Source organism: Cryptomeria japonica, chromosome 8, assembly GCF_030272615.1.
Source record: "Cryptomeria japonica chromosome 8, Sugi_1.0, whole genome shotgun sequence".
Classification (NCBI taxonomy): domain Eukaryota; kingdom Viridiplantae; phylum Streptophyta; class Pinopsida; order Cupressales; family Cupressaceae; genus Cryptomeria; species Cryptomeria japonica.
In genome coordinates this window covers 414,528,096-414,546,343 of record NC_081412.1, presented here as the reverse complement: position 1 = coordinate 414,546,343, position 18,248 = coordinate 414,528,096, and positions in this window count along the sequence as shown.

Sequence of the window (18,248 nt, the reverse complement as noted above, 5' to 3'; positions counted from 1 at the left end):
TCCAATAGAGGTGGATACTGACACAATGGCCACATCGAGGTGAAGTGGAATGCATGCACAGATTGGCATGTTGAGTCGGTGAAGTATCAAGTAGCGAGGTAGATGGTGATAGGTCGACATTGATGTCGACTGCGAGATTCACGGGATGCAAAGAAGAGGTTTGCAGCTTGAGTTTAGGATGATAATAGAGATCTAGCTTAGACTGATTGAGAAGATTAAGGCAAGTGAAGGAATCCATGAAGCCATTCTTGGTGATCGACCAAGATATCCACCGATAGGTTAAAAGCATATTGCTAAAAATAGATGGCATGATCAGGAAGGCATGATAATGGTGGGATTGATTTATGAGTTACAGTTCATCAATCAAGGTGATCAGATCTCATGAGATCTGATTGGATTTGGTTTGCCTTGAGGTTGACGAGAAAACCCTAACCACCTGGAATTTAAATTGTCTTTTGGCAGGAAAACCAGGTTATAAATATGCAAGCCAAAATCAGAGAAGGTTGTTGCTAGATGATAGAGTATAGCTGCTGAAGGAGTAAAATTAGTCAAGTGCTCATCAAGAAGAAGAAGAAAAGACTAAGTGTAAGGAAGAACATGGTTGAAGTGTTCAACTGGTATCTATGAGGCTACTGACAGTAAGCCATTGAGTCTGACAGAGGAGTAAATCGACAGTGGCCAAACCGACAGAGAAGAGTTGCAAAATATTTCAGAGAAGGCAAGTAGAGAACTGGCAGAAGTGTGGTACCAGTGGAGAGCAGCGATATAGCAGAGAAAAGAGAGAACCGGTAAAGTGCAGAACTGATAGAGAGTAGAACCGATAGAGAAGGAGAAGATGGTGAACCGACAAGAGTGCAGCAGAGAGTAAGATTGCAAAAGTGAGAGGGTGAGCAGAGTACTGGCAGTGAACTAGATAGAAGATCCAGCAAAGAGATTTGTCGAAGAGTTACAAAATCTATTTTTAATAAGACTATATTTTTTGTATTTGAATATACTCATAGTAGATCACTCAATTGGAGCTCGATGCAGGGGTTGGTGCTCCTTGGGTTGGTGTCCTAAACATTATAATCAAAGATTCATTGTGAGGATGGATTGGAGTAGTAGACTCCAGCAGCATTTCTCATCGAGGGTTTTCCCATCTTGGGTTTTCCTCGTATATGTTGGTGCTATGTGATGTCCCCTTTATGTGTGAGTGCATTTGTGATAGTCTCCCATCTAACCAGTAAGTTTGCTTTCTATTAGATCTCATAACCAATATACACACATAGGATAGGTAAAGGGAAAATATTAAAAACCACTGATTCACCCTACTCTCAGTGGTACATTGTGTCTAACAATTGGTATTAGAGCCCTAAGTTACCGGTTGACAAGGTTTCTCTAGCTTGGGTAGATTCTGGCTTAAGGACACAATGGTTTGTTTAGTGTCAATCCTTGCTCTAGTATTTGATGGTTCAAACTATTCCATTTGGAGTTGCAGAATGGAATTATACTTGTCCTCCCTAGGTTTTGATGTGTGGATGTCTGTTGTAAATGGTTGCCTTAGTAAAGTCGGTCCTCTCATCGATTTTGATGCAGAAAGAAGAAACCAACGTAATGATGTAGCAATGAAGACTATAATCTATGGGTTATAAGATGATATCTCCTCTCAGGTGGATAGATGCAGATCGACAAAAAGCTTGTGGGACAGACTAAAGAAGCTCTATGGAAATGAGCCTACTACTATAGAACCAGCTTGCGAAGATAGAATGAGAAATGTGTTGTCTTCAAAATCTGATTCACTTCAACATCCTTATAATAAAATGATTAAACTCTGTGCAGGAGAGATATTAAAGGGAAAGAAACTCTTAGGACAACATATGAAAAGGTTTGATTTAACCTTCTACACTTTGGACTTACTCAGAGCCCAGGCGTGTATACCTTTGTGAACTAAATTCACACTTTTAAAAGATAAATCCACAGCAAACTAGTCTAGAAAACCAGTGGATCTAATCACCTTGAAACTAACTAAAACAAAGGAATGAAAATTATACTCATATTTAGTATTTTGACCTACAAAAAACATGTAATAGACAACTTCGATCTATACCAGTGCCTTATCCAAGGTCACAAAGTCATCTAAATTCAAACAATACTCCCCAAACAAAATATCTCTACACATCCCATTGGCTCGGCTTCTGTTGATCCCTATATATGTCTGACACACATAAGAATTTATGCATACCAAATTAAACTATGCTCATCAAGATTCAAAGTATCCAACAAAGAATTTACTGGTAGAAACAATTCTTGCATATTTAATTCCCCTCCTGAAGAGAAAAGCTAAGAAAAATGTCTACTGAAAGTTGTCTTACAACCCTATTCAAACAAAATAACCCTAGATTATTTAGAAGGAAACAGTAAACAATTGCAAACACATTTGACGATGACACTAAGTTTTTACTCAAAACAGATGGTCTGTATATAGATATTATCTTCAAGAAAGTATTACAAAAACTTTCGAATATTCTCCATTAAACTTAGAAAAGCTCAGATAAATTTCTGCAACGTTTTCTTACAATTCTTTGCGATCATTTCTAACTAGTCCTGGTATCCATTTATAACAACATGGATGCACATAGCTTCAGACTTTCCTAGGGGAGTTTGTTACAATTATTACTTCTCAAAAAGTAGTTACAAAACTTTTCCCAAAAGTGGTTACAAGTCCTTTTTGACCTCCGCAACTTCTTCTACTTGTTGTCTGGTTGCAACCTCTTCTAACTGCTTAGGAGCACCTTCTAACTAATCTACATCCTGGATGGCATATTTTCTTGTCCACTCATTATATACATCATCAATTGGCCATCACAAGCAATACACCAGGGAGTATTTTCTATATTATGGACATTTTTCCCTTTTAAAGGATCAGGGGTTTCCTGACTTTGAGCATTTTTAGGCTTCTTATTTTGGGGTTTGCCATCTTTCCAGTTGGTATTATAAGGCATATCATGCAGTCTAGGGGGTCTATCTTGCCAATTATAATGAGGCTTGTCATTTTTATTTACTTTGGTAGTTAGATCCTTCATAGCACTAACCAACTTTTCTATCTTGTCTTCCTCCCTAGCAACTTTATTAGGTTGTTGTTTTGTTTCTTGCCATAATCTACCATCTGTCCTTCTTCCTAACTTCCTGGATGCTTTTCTATTACTTTCTACATTAATGGCAATTCTAAAAGCATCTCTTAAGTTATGTGGATTCTTATCCCTCAACATATAGGCCATCTTAGAATCAAATGCATTATAGTATGTATTTAAACACATGTTATCATCTAACCTCATCACCTGATACAATCTATGCATAGCTTTTTGAAATCTAGCATTAAAATCAGTGACCATTTCATTGTCAGACTTTCTGATGTTATTAAATTCATTGAGCATAAAGCTCACATTTGTTTTATCACCATACTTCTCTTGAAAACAATTCTTAAAATCTTCCCATGACCCAATGCTATTCACTGGAAGACCTATGTACCAATCTCTTGCGTCATCAACCAGGGACTGAACAAATAGTTTCATGATGACATCTTCATCCACTATCTCATAATCATTTATTAGGTCCCCAAAAGATTTCAAATGCTCCTCAACTTATTGCATTATTTCCAGCAAACTTATGGAGTATGTCCCTTAACTCAGTAGGAACATGGTTGGGATATCCCGAGATCCCATCAAAGAACAATTGTCTATACTACTCTAAATTGATAGGTCTCCTTTGAAAAGGGTTAACAAAACTATTACTTCCCATAGTCATTCTGACTTTTGGAATTGGGGACTGAGATATTTGGATATGTTGATTATTCACAAGGATCTGACTCACTAATGCTATATTAGCAGGCACCATAGGTTGAATTCTGACTGGAGGAAGGGAAATTTGCTGAGGATCAGGCTTACTAAGATCTTCTGATGGAAACATGATAGGGGGAGCTTTTAGATAACTAATTTTTCTTTTGACTTCCTGATTGGCTGGTTCCAACTCAGCTTTCTCTAACTCCATTGTAAATCCTCCTTTTCTTTCCTCATTCTTTCCATTTCTCTCTCATGTGCTAACAACCTATGAGAAATCTCTTCTGCATTTTTAGATCCATTTCTGTCATCCACCCATACCTACTTTCCTTTATCAACATTATTCTTAGGAAGGTGTGAATCACTAAGCACTTCCTTATTTGGTTGGGCTACTGACTTATATGCTGGCTTGGCCTTAGGGACTAGAATTTCTCTAATCATAGGGCCTTCTTCATCACTCTTTTCCTTTTCCTTAGCTAGCATTTCAAGATCAGCTATCTGTCTAAGAAGCCTATCTCTCTCCATTAATTTAGCTTTGACTTCTCTTTCCCTATTTGCTTCCTTTTGGGCTCTTAGGGAGATTAAGTGGTGAACCTTCCTATTTAAATTTTCTATTTCTTGTGACACTTTATCCTCATCAGGGAAATTTTCCTCAGAATCAGATATATTGACTTGATCTATATGAATCAAGCTAATATTTCCATCAATTGTTCTAGGCATAGAATGTCTGATTGCATTTGAACTAGTTCTATCTCTAGCAGAAATACAAACATGAGATAAATCTTGATTTAAAACATGTGCATTATCAATATTTCCAAACAATCCAGAATGGAAACCTAATATATCTTGTTCAAATTCTCTGGAAGAAGCATTAGATTTTGTTTAAACAAGTCGATCAGGCATCTTACTAGTATTATTATTCTTTTGTACCCAAGCTGCATTTGATGGTTCATGTAGCACTGATCTTTTCTGACTTCTTCATGACTCCTCTGGCAAACCTTCCTGCAAAGTTTCATGAGGATGCTTCTTCATGAATGACCTGGTGTGTTTTCCTCCTTGCATTATGCTTGTCTTCCCCTTTTAATGATTTGTATTTCACAAGGAATGGCTCCAAGATAACAAAGTCACCACCCACAAGACTATGGGAATATTGAAAACAAGCTTAGCAAAATGCTGCAATTCCACAAACACAATTATTTTCTTTGTAAATTTGGGCACAAATCCACTTCTAGAACCTTAATGTGACTCTCCCCAGTAGAGTCACTACTTTTGTTGTCTTCAAAATCTTATTCACTTCAACATCCTTATAATAAAATGATTAAACTCTGTGGAGGAGAGATATTAAAGGGAAAGAAACTCTTAGGACAACATATGAAAAGGTTTGATTTAACCATCTACAGTTCGGACTTACTCAGAGCCTAGGCAGGTATACCTTTGTGAACTAAATTCACACTTTTAAAAGATAAATCCATAGCAAATGAGTCCAGAAAACCAGTGGATCTAATCACCTTGAAACTAACTGAAACAAAAGAATGAAAATTATACTCATATTTAGTATTTTGACCTACAAAAAACATGTAATAGACAACCTCGATCTATACCAATGCATTATCCAAGGTCACAAAGTCATCTAAATTCAAACAATACTCCCCAAACAAAATATCTCTACACATCCCATTGGCTCGGCTTCTGTTGATCCCTATATATGCCTAACACACATAAGAATTTATGCATACCAAATTAAACTATGCTCATCAAGATTCAAAGTATCCAATAGAGAATTTACTGGTAGAAATAATTCTTGCATATTTAATTCCCCTCCTGTAGAGAAAAGCTAAGAAAAATGTCTACTGAAAGTTGTCTTACAACCCTATTCAAACAAAATAACCCTGGATTATTTAGAACGAAACAGTAAATAATTGCAAACATATTTGAAGATGACACAAAGTTTTTATTCAAAACCAATGGTCTGTATATTGATATTATCCTCAAGAAAGTATTACAAAAACTTTTGAATATTCTCCATTAAACTTAGAAAAGCTTAGATAAATTTCAGCAGCGTTTTCCTACAATTCTTTGCGATCATTTCTAACTAGTCCTGGTATCCATTTATAACAACATGGATGCACATAGCTTCAGACTTTCCTAGAAGAGTTTGTTACAATTATTACTTCTCAAGAAGTAGTTACAAAACTTTTCCCAAAAGTGGTTACAAGTCCTTTTTGACCTCCACAACTTCTTCTACTTGTTGTCTGGTTGCAACCTCTTCTAACTGCTTAGGAGCGCCTTCTAACTAATCTACATCCTGGATGGCATATTTTCTTGTCCACTCATTGTACACATCATCAATTGGCCATAGGAAATTAACCACTTTTATTTTTGCCTTGGCTAACTTTTCCTAGGAATTTCTCATCTTGTTGACCTCTGAATTGAGAAAACCATAGTGAGATTTAATTTTCTCAATCTCCTAAATTGTTACAACAAAAAAGGAAGCATCATATAATTTTACAATTCCTTTAATTCTAGCTGACAATTTGGCCTCTAATTCCTAAAGCCACACTTGTTTATCCTTCAATTGATTTGGGTTGACAAAAACTCCTAGGAGCAATTCAAAAACCTCATCAGTGTACTCCTTTTTGTACAAGTTGATCTTCCTGTCAGCATTGTCTATCCCTTCTGCTAATTTTATTAGATCCTTTGTGGTGTCACAAGTGGATTTGATGATAGGATCAGCCCCTGCTTCATCATAAGATACACAAATAAGCTCCAAATCCTTCTCTCTAGGCTTCCACTTGTCAAAAATAGGCGTCAAAATGGCTTTATCTCCATTAAGCTCATTCCACATATCTAAAATCTTGCTTACATTGTTGTACAATAGTGAGGCCCCTATGGTGTCTACAAAACTTGAAATGGTAGCCTTTACTCTTTCTTCATACTTTTTTGCATACAAGGCTTGAGCCTGTTTTAAATTCTCCAATTCTTGGGAAGTGATCTCAACCATTTGGGAGCTAGAAGGTGCTGGAGAGGGTGGGAACTCAATGATGGGGCTAGTAGGTGGAGGTCTTGTAGCAGAAGAGGAGATCATCAGTGTTGAAGACTCAGCTTGATGGTACTATCATGTCAACTGGCTTTGCAGCTTAGCAATGATGCTATCTTTACCCCTTACTTCTTCCTTAGCACTATTGTAAGCTTTCAAAATTGTCTCCAACTTATCTTGGAGGTCTACCTTTTCCTTGGCTTCCTTTTCTGCTACTGCAACACTAAACTTTGTAGTCTCTAGCATAGTGCTAGCAGCTTCCACCAACCCAGTGCTTTGTACTCTCTTTACTATCATTCCACCAAGGTGACTTGACCCTGGGGTATCCTTATTTCTCCTATTTTCATCTCTTTTGAGAGACCACATGACCAATGCAGCATTGTCTTTGCTGAAGGTAACTCCCTCCATGGCTTTGGTCTCTTTTCTCACTACCTCCAATACCAGGGCATCTGCTATGTCCCACTCAGGGAGAATGAGTACTCCATCTTGTGCCACCATATCTCTTCCTTGCTCAGGAGTGATGGTCTTAAACTTATCCATAATTTCCTTCTTTATTTCCTCCTCCACCAGAGCTAGATCTTTGTGAGGTTGCTCACCTTTTCTCTTCTCGCATCTTGCATTATATTTCTCAATATTCTACTTCCATACAAATGGCATGAATGCTCCTAATGTAACAAAGTTATTGTCAGCCAAGAAGTCCTCACTAGCCTATTTGATCTCAAGATCCCGCTCCTGGCCCTTAAATTCATTGGTAGTGATGTTCATCTCACCAGCAAGGGGCCCTTTGGGCATTCCCTCTTCTACTTCATCATAAGTGTGGGCTATTTCTCCAAGACTGCCTAACTGTATTAGTTGTTCCGCTGCTACCTGTTTATCTCCTATGTGAATAGGGGATTGGGATGGAGAGTACAAGGGTGTATCAGATTGTACTTATTTTCCTACTCTCTGCTTCTTTGGGCTCTCTTGGATGTCAATAACATCTTGTATCTTCCTCTTTCCTTTGGAAGTAGAAGGCTCCCCTATTGTAGGCATCAACATACTATAAGTAGACTTCTTGTGCAATGTATAGTGACCAGGAGGGATTGCTCTAGTGGATGCAGACCTACTTAGAACCAGTCTTGCTTTTTCAAGGTTGCTTTTAATCACAGCCTCCCTTTTTTCTTTCAGAGTCTGCATTACATCCTCAAAGCAAAGAATTAGGAACTTTATTTTTTCCTCAAAAGGGTAAAAGCTAGACAATGGATAATAGATGGCATCAAACTGATGTACAAAATCTAAGGCCTTTTTATAAGCCACCCATTTTTCCTTCCTCATCTCCTGCTCATCTAGATCAAACTCATTTCTAATGAGGTCTTTAGGAAAGTGAAATTGATGGGGTCTACCTCTGCACACTACTCTCTTTCTAAACATTCCATTAAAGAAATCTTCAGGATCAGCACACCTGGACACTGCAGTTGACAAATGATAAGGTTTAAGAAAAACCTCAAAACAATTCCAACCTCGCCTAATTATTACAAATTGGTGGGCTATGGTAACCATAGGGAAAATAGTCCCTTTACCCCTGCTTGTCAACTCTGCCTCTTGTACACTACCAATTTGTCTCAAGACTTCTGCAATTCCCACTTTGAGAGGGACCTGATAGGGTAATAAAAATGGAGTGCCTTTGAAACCAAATACTCTGAAAATTGTGGAGATAGGGTATAAGTAAATATCACCCCAATTATGGACAATCTTTATACTTTCTACAAATTCTTTTGGTCTAATAAATTCCAAAAGAACCTTGGGGACTCTTGGGTTTTCTGAACAGAGGAGAGTTCTAATCTTTGATGCAAAATATTTATCAAATTTTAAGAAACTGGCATCATCTCTATCCCATGACAGCACAGTACTCCATAGTTGCACTGGCATCTTTTCTCCTTCTTTCTCTTTTATAAGGTCCATTCCACTTGCGAAATAATCACCACCTTTGAACAAAATAAGATGCATGAGGAGTGAATACCATATGAAAGGCCTATCACCCTTCCCATTCTTTATTCCTATCAGCCCTTCATGGATAGCATCAGTAATAAAGGAAGCATAATCAAAGGTTACTACAAGAGAAGGGTTCAAAATCTGAGCAATCATTAGCATGTAATGATTGGGCATATTAGCCTCAGCATCCTCTCCTAAAATTTGGCAAAGTGACCAATACAATCCCTTAGCCCTAAGGGTGAACAGATTCAATGAGAAGTGCTCTTCAGTGTTAGGTCCTACAACGGTCAACCCACCTATCTTCACAAAAAATTCTTTAAGAGGCCCATTTCTAAGTTGGTTCCTCTGTGCACTGTATACCTGAGCTAATGATTTGAAATTAATGGGTTCTAAGAAGTTGGTAAACTCACTAAGCCTGAAAGCACTTTTGAATTCCTCATTATTGATTTCCATAAGGGCTTTACCATTTATATCTCTAATGCTCCTTGTGACTGGATCATAATTATGTGCAATCTGAGTTAAGAGATCCATATCCATGAATACTCCTGTAACTACCAATTTACCCACATTTAACTCCCAGATGCTATTCTATGGGGCTGGGGAATTTCTCATGCCAAATCCAACTTTGAATAACCCCAACCCAGACAACCCAACCTGTGGGTCTCTCAACTAGTTACCCTTGTCATAGAACCCTTCTCCTATCTTCAAATGAGGAGCTCTTGGCACTAATTCTTTTACTTTTGATGCCTGATTAGTTGACAATGTCAACTGTTCGAGAAAATCATCACAAATGGCCCTTTCCTGGTAATTAACTTTCCCAGAAAATTCTCTCTTAGGTGCCATTTTGAAATATGCAAGCAATTAAACTATTATCCCCAACTGGTTTTGTGGCAAATCAAGACCCCAATTAAAACAATCTGCAAAAGGATTACCACACAAAAGTATAAGAAAACCTATTTTTAGCTCGAAGGAATCCGCTCTACAACTAAACTGACTTGCTTTGTATTTGAAGAAAATAGCTCTGCAACAATTCTTTGGAATGATACCTTCACTCAATCGTTAGGAGATCATATATGGTACCTAGGCTCTTAACTGCGACATTGATACTACATGCTTCGGCTGTCATTACAAAATTGAAATCATGAGAGAAGTCAAATTTTTCGCTCCAACGGGTCACAACATACCTACACATTCTTTCCTTTTGCTATTTCACAAAGCATAACCTTCGGGCAATTTCGTTAAATGAAATCACGCCAACCGTCCGATCAAAAGAAACTTAATCGGGCTTTACACTAACTTAACAGCTTTGCCTTCACATCGGGCCCCACCTCCTTTTCGCCGTTTCGTGAAGCATATCCCTCGATTACTTTTCCTTCATGAAGCTGTGCCAAGCATTAGATGGAACCTTAACTGCTCGGTGTTTAACTTTTACCAGGATCGTTAACTTGTTCATTAACCACACCTTTATCTTGACTACTGACGGTCTTTCACTATTTCACATAGCTCAAACTATTCTCAACTTAGGGCCATGAAACAACGCGAAGCATTGGATCATATTAGATATGACCATCCTTTAAGGGAGACTTTTATGCTTGCTTTACTCACACCATCTTTTCATTGGTTACTGACTACCACGTGGCACCCAACCATTAGTTTTGGAAAACTATTTGAGCCTAATTTAATGTCAGCCACGTGTCTCTCCCTTATAACCGCCGGTTACACCTTGGCAGGCCCTCAACTTCTTCTGAAAACCACGTGTCAATCGACACATCACCATCTAGCATTAAACCTAGATACCTTCTCTTGCTTTCGCTATTTTGCAAAGCATATCCTTCGGTTGGTTTGCAACCACGAAACAACATGAGCCCTTGGATCAAAACAGAGTTGATCCCCTTTTAACCTCATGCTTTATCTGTCTTCAGGGCCAAAAAACCTTTTCGCCATTTCGCAGGGCATAAAACATGAGCACTTTACCATTGTGAACTCACACAGGCCATTAGATTATATTTGACTTGCTTGATGCTTAACAACTTACTGAATCTGGCAGACATGGGCTCTCTGACTCAACTCCATCCACCTGGCATCTAGTCATTTTTTGAACTGACATGTCAACCTATCACTCGCTAAGAGGACACATCTGATTCCACCTCATTCATGCCACCTGTATCTGCCAAGTCACTTCTTATCCTATGGCATGACTCACCTCTGCTACCCACCTTTCAATCCTCAGATCCAACTTGCTGACTATTCTGACCTTTTGCCATGTGTCATCATCTTACGTGCCATCTCGACCAATTGGACTGCCTGCTTGGAGCACCACATCATTTTGCTACTTCGAGAAAGCTAACTATTGAGCATCTTCCTCCTGTGAAGCTACACAAACCGTCAAATCAAATGAGACTTGATCACCCTTTAGCAGCTTGAAAAGTCTCCATTGTCGGGTCCCACCAAGCATTTTTGCCATTTCGCGAAAGGTATTTCACTTGTTAGTTTCAACTGCAAAATAATGCTAGTCGTTAGATCTTGAACAAGATGGAGCCCTTTTAAACCAGACCAAATGTGCACCATTGAGAACGTTTTTCCCTTTCACCATTTCATGAGTCTTAAAACACACACAACTTTGCCTAGTGAAATAGCAGAAACCATAGATCCATATGAGAGCTGCATGCAACTTACTGGGCGCAAAAACATTAGGAAGAAAAGACATAAGGCGTACAATTTTATGATTAATTTAACAACCGCCTAGGGAAATTACAAAGGGGGACACCTCCTACGACCCCAAGACCCATTACTTAAGTGGATAAAGTAACGCAGGAATAGAAACTGGAGGGTTTTTGGTCAAACATTGAGCATTTTAAAATTGAGACCCTAAACCCTTAAGACCTAACATAGACTTAAAGCAGTTGATAGTGTGTCTTAACTCAAAATTTCAAAAACTTAGCCAATTATGGGAAAAGAGAACCCATTTTTTAAACAGTGATAACAAAATGAATCTCATGTATCTGCAGATGATGAAGGCATATTTGCTACCAGCTGTAGTAATGATGAAGAAGGAACTCACCTCTTCATGGCTCAAGAATCAGAATATGAGAGGCACACATCTGAGAATGATCATGCAGATCACTCCTACTAGAAAGATGTGTTTGATAGTGATAGTGAAGGGGAAAAAGAAGAAGAAGTAGAAGTTGATCTTGAAGGAGAACTTGTTAATTCTCTTTAGGAGCTCAATAGAGTGAGGAACGAGTACAAGTTATTCAAGAATGCTGCTATTGTGGAGCAGAACCAGTTGATCAAATGCCTTGAAGAATCTGAGAAATTTATCTCAAAGTTGAAGACTCAAGAAGAAAGCACTAAGGTGTGACGATGTAATGATCTAGCATCTGAGCTAGAAGTAAAAGATAAAGAATATTAGCAGCTGGTTGGAGAAACGAATATTCTCTAAAATGACCTTGAAAAATGTTAGGATGAGCTCAAGGTAAGAATCTGGTTTGATGGCAACAGTGATGCCTTGGACAAAATGTTGAAAAAGAAAGGATTAGGAAGTGGTATCAGTGAATGTTCTGCCAGCAAGAATGTCCCCCACAATGACATTCTTTTTATCTCCTCAAATGGAGAAAACAAGGGACAGACCTTCATTGTCTAGAATACTACCTGGAAGAAGGTAGATCTAACCACAACCGATGAAGACATGCAAAAAAGAATGAAGACTAGTGTTGCAAGAAGGAGGAACAATACAGATCCCAAAGGAAAAGGGAAGATAGGAGAAGATAACTTCACCAGAAGCAAGAACAGAGGAAGACAATAGAGAAGACCTCCTACCGAAAGAGGAAAAGGAATGCTACTGCCCACAAGATAAGACAAGTGTGGAAGATGAAAGGTTCAGATGAAAGAATTGCTCAGCATGAATAACCCAGGATCCATCCTCGGAGAAGGATAAATAAAGAATCCAAACTGATAAGATCTCCCCATGCATGGAAGAATAAGTTTGTAAGTCATATGTCATCCTTTATTAGTTATTGCTTTGCATGTAATGGCTATGGCCATAGAGAAGGAGAATGTAGAAAGGGATCTAGAAGGAACAATATAGGATCTCATAAAAATCATGCATATGAGAAAAATGTATAAAGGAGTAGATACATGCATATCCCTTGTCAAAGTTATGCAAATAGTATTTGTTATAACTACAATAGATCGGGCCATAGAAGTCATGAATGCAGGAAGAAGGACTTGCAGACACATGGAAGTTGGTATAGAAGCTATGCTCAACATAGAAATGGACACAAAGCATATGGAAGCTAGAGACATGCATAAAACCAAAGGACAAATGTCCCTCCAGGATCAAGGGGCCCACTGGTTTTGGTTGACAGTCACAACAACATGACCAGAAGAAGATGGTCAAACTGGTATGTGAGAAGATTCCCCAATCATGAGGTTAGGATGGATGTTGTGTTCTACTATAGTACTGCTCCTAGTCATGTGGGAGAATCTAGTAGGGCAAGGACCATTCTGCAGAAGAAGGTAAGACCTACTCCCAAGACTAAAAATGGGAAGAAGAATGAGACCAAGCAGGTGTGGAGGAAGAAGCAAGAGGATGCAACCATGGACTGGCATTGTGCATTCTATGCACAGGTGATATCTCCTAAGGCTTAAAGGAGATGCAGGACCTTAGGGGGTTTAATACATTGAACTTATCATTCATCCCCTTAGTGAAGAAGGACACATGGAAGAACAAGATGCTACCAATATGAAGGAAGAAAATGAGATGATATGTGTGTGTAGTGGAAGCCTTGGCTACACACCTACAGATGAAAGATGGATCACTACTGTTGTGTCAATGGATGGAGATTAACAATTGAAATTAGATGCACAGTGACTCAAAATGACAGGAGTTGCCAGAAGGTGCTCCAGTAGTGATGAAGGACCGATACAAGAAATAGGTATGTGCAGGATGTTACTAGTATGAATGCTAACAGACACTTGTAGGTTATGTGAGACAATGAGGTTCGAGATCATTGCATTAGCCCCGGTAGCATGGAATGAGTAGTTTTTGTCTCAAGTGGTCTTGATGAAGACTTGAATGACATATGTTGGCACAGTTGTTGTTCATGCAGGCATGCATGTTTTGGGCTAACCAGATTGATTTATGGCATGATGATGACATTGTATAGCATTTTGTACATCTAGGATCATGCCATAGGTTGTGGTGGATATAATGGAGTCGAACGATCATTAGATGATCATATTTGCATAGCTCAACCAGTATATGGAGATGATTGGAGCCTCGGTATTGGGCCTAATAGGAATTGAGGACCTAAGATGTATGACTCAGGGGGAGTTCAAGTGCTTATGAAGAAAATTTAGCATGCTTGAACTTGTGAGTGTACTAACTGCACATGATGGAAATTATTGTTGGAATACCTAGGAGAATTTAATGATTAGGGGTACTTTTCATCTAGTTGGTTGTATTCATAATACATTCACACTTGATTCTAAAGAAATTTGCGATCAAATGGGAGATGATGTAGTCTGACTGGTAGGTAAGCAATATTCACTGACACATCCTTAAGTAATTGAGTGCTTTAACAATTAGTATTAGTTTAGTATGCTCAATTGGTGTCAGTTGATGGTTGATTCCTCCATCTCATGTGTTGTGACTTGAAAAGATGCAAAAAATGATGGTTGAAGGAGGAGAAGCATCTGGTAGAGAAAAAGGGGAGAAAAATATTTGATAGTGATCGATAAATACAAGGAGGTGAGAGACCCTGGCAATGCCCTCTGCCATTGTTGTCAAAGGGGGAGAAATATTATGTGGTATACCGCATAATACATGTGTGAGAGTTGGATCACACAAAGGGGGAGAGAGAGATTGTGTAGTATGTTAGATACTACATGAGTTGACATCAATGCCAAAGGAGGAGATTGTTTGGCAATGTGTTGTCATTGATGTGAACCAGTATAGGATGGCTACTGGTATAAGAGATGTATGAGCAACACTGTCATGGATGCATACAGGATGTGATGTCTTTAATATCACCTTGTGTTGCAGAACACCGGTAAGGTAAGGGAGAGAATGACATCTAGTAGAATGACCTTTGGAATCACTAGTACACAAGTTCCTATTTAACTTGTGTGGAAGATATGGATAGGTTACTGGTACAGTCTATCACCAGTAAAGAAAGTTTGTCAATTGGTAAGTGATGTGTGGATAGTGAGTTGTTTTCAACCAACAAACTTATGACAAGTGTACAAGCAGGATGAGCAGGATGTTGAGCTATTATTTATGATGAAGAGGCTAAATGTTACCTATATCACATCAATATAGGAGGAGAAGGATGTATAGGTCATTGGTACTCTATGTGGATGTAGAACAACAAGACTCCCACTAGATAAACATGCAGTCACCATGTGAAGAGATGAATGACATTGAGTGTGCCCCAACCAAATCACATGTGCATGTTGCAAGATATGTTGCACAAATAGGGAAGCCACATGAGTGCATTGCAGGATGTAGATGACAAGGATCCACTACCACTGGTAAGTGGAGCTTATCTCCTATTATGCAAAGTGTGCATCATAGTTCTATGAGATAAGACAAAAGAGGTAAAGGTAGGTGTTTGAAGGCTCACACTGGATCTATTGGTGAATAATTAAAGGATGCCTCAAGTGCGTGAAATCAAGGATATGCACTAGACCGACTGAGAAGGCATGATGAGTTGTTGGGACAGATGAAGAGTGATGGGTTTTTCACTTTAACAAACCAATTGAGATGATGTCTGGTCTAATGATGAAGAAAGAAAGGCTGAGCAACTGTAGATAGAGAGTGCAACCGGCGTGCAGATGCCTCAAATAGAAGTAGTTGAAGGTTGATGACATAGTGTCATCAAGGTGGTTATCGGTATGTAAGTCCACTGGTAATGCAACAAAGTGTAGATGTAGAAGACTCCCATATGATGAAGATATGAATAAGGTAGGTTAGCAAGAGTGTTGACTAGTTGAGTGTTCCATCGGAAGAGACATAGAGTGCAAGGTTGACAATAGACTGATTAAGGGTTTAACCGGAAGGGTTAGCAAGTTGGAAGAAGAACCTTGTAATGGAGTTAGTCAGTGATCCTATCCATACCGACATAGATGATCCAACAAAGGTGGATGTCGATACAATGGCCATATGGAGGTGAAGTGGCATGCATTCACAGGTTGGCATGTTGAGTCGGTGAAGTATCAAGTGGCGAGGTAGATGGTGATAGGTCAACATTTATGTCAACTGCAAGATTCGTGAGATGCACAACAGAGATCCACCTCAGACTGATTGAGCAGATTGAGGTAGGTGAAGGAAACAACATAGCCATTCTTGGTGATTGATCAAGCTATCCACCGACAGGTTAAAAGTAGATTGCTAAAAATAGATGGCGTGATCAGGAAGGCATGACAATAGCGAGATTAATTGATGAGTTATAATTCATCAATCAAGGTGATCAAATCTCATGAGATCTGATTGAATTTGGTTTGCCTTGAGGTCGATGAGGAAACCCTAACAGCTTGGAGTTTGAATTGGCTTTTGGCGGGAAAACCAGGTTATAAATATGCAAGCCAAAATCAAAGAATGTTGCCACTAGATGAGAGAGTATTGCTGCTGAAGGAGTGAAATTAGTCAAGTGCTCATCAAGAAGAAGAATAAAATACTGAGTGTGAGGAAGAACTGGGTTGAAGTGTTCAACTAGTATGTGTGAAGTTACCGGTAGTCAACCATTGAGTCTGACAGACGATTAAAGCGGCAGTGGCCAAATTGGTAGAGAAGAGTTGTAGAAGATTGCAGAGAAGGCAAGAAGAGAACCGATGGAGAGCAGTGGTGTAGTAGAGAGAAGATAGAACCAGTAAAGTGCAGAACCGATAGAGAGTAGAACCAGTAGAGAAGAAGAAGAGGGTGAACTGACAAGAGTGTAGCAAAAAGTAAGGTTGTAGCAGTTAGAGGGTGAGCAGAGTACCGATAGTGAACTGGATAGAAGATCTAATAGAGATATTTGCAGAAGAGTTACAAAATCCATTTGTAACAAGACTCACTTTTTGTATTTGAATATACTCATAGTAAATCAGTGAGTTGGAGCACGGTGTAGGGGTTGTATCTCCTTGAGTTGGTGCTCCTTGGGTTAGTGCCCTAAATTAGAGGTTGGCACTCCTTGGGTTGGTGCCCTAAATTAGGGGTTGGTGCTCCTTGGGTTGGTGCCCTAAACATTGTAATCAGAGATTCATTGTGAGGCTGGGTTGGAGCAATAGACTCCAGCATCATTTCTCATTAAATTTTTTCCCATCTTGGGTTTTCCTCATATATGCTAGTGTTATGTGATATCCCCTTTATGTGTGAGTGCATTTGTAATAGTTTTCCATCTAACCAATAAGTCTTCTTTCTGTTAGATCTCATAACTGGTAGACACACATAGGATAGTTAAAGGGAAAAGATTGAAAACCACTTACTCACCCCTCTCTCAGTGGTACATTCTGTCTAACAGCGATATCTCCTAGATGGATGGATTTATATGACTCATGGATTTACATATGATTATTGTTCACATGGATTATGTGACTGATGATGATGTTGGCAATTGACACTCATTTGATTCGTTTCATATGTTGTCATTGATGGCAACATGTTCAGGCTTCATTCTTTGGTTTGGTTCTTCACCGACAAACACTTCACCGACACCGGTAGGTATCTTCACTGGTAGGAAGGATTCTATGGGTATTGGCATTGGAGGCCAACATGATTCACATACAGGGTACCAATATAGGAGGCCGACGTCATTGAGAGATCCAACAATCGATAATTCATTTTGTTATTTATGTATATATGTAATGAACCGGCATGAATAATCATTTTGTAATTATCTATGTAAGCCAACATGAGTCATGAAGGATGTAAAGGTATATAGGTCAACTAATTAGATCATTTTGTGATATGTTAGGTAATGATGGAAATGATTGTAATGAGGAATTTTTATGTTGTGAGTAATACAGAGATCATGTATATGAGGACATTTGTGTAAGAGGTTATTCCGGTAAGGGTTTAAGGTTACATAATCAGAATAGTCAGATCTTGAATCAAAACTCAGTCAGACATAGAAGATGCATTAAATAAGTTTAGTTTTATGTTTTATTATTCAAAGTGACTGTAGTCAGTGAGACTCCTTTGTGTTGAGTAGTGTGCTCTAGGCTGTAAGCCTTCCTGCATGTGCAGGATCCCATATTATGTAATATCTTTTCATATGGTCAATGGATTGATATTGTGGTCACAAATCCCACCGTGGCTTTTCCTCTTTGAGGTTTTTCTTGTATAATTCTTTGTGTTATGGTATTCATTTGTGTGATTGGATTTTTTATTGCTTTACTTCTTTCAATCTTATATGTGCCAGTTTACCGGTTGGTGAATGTAT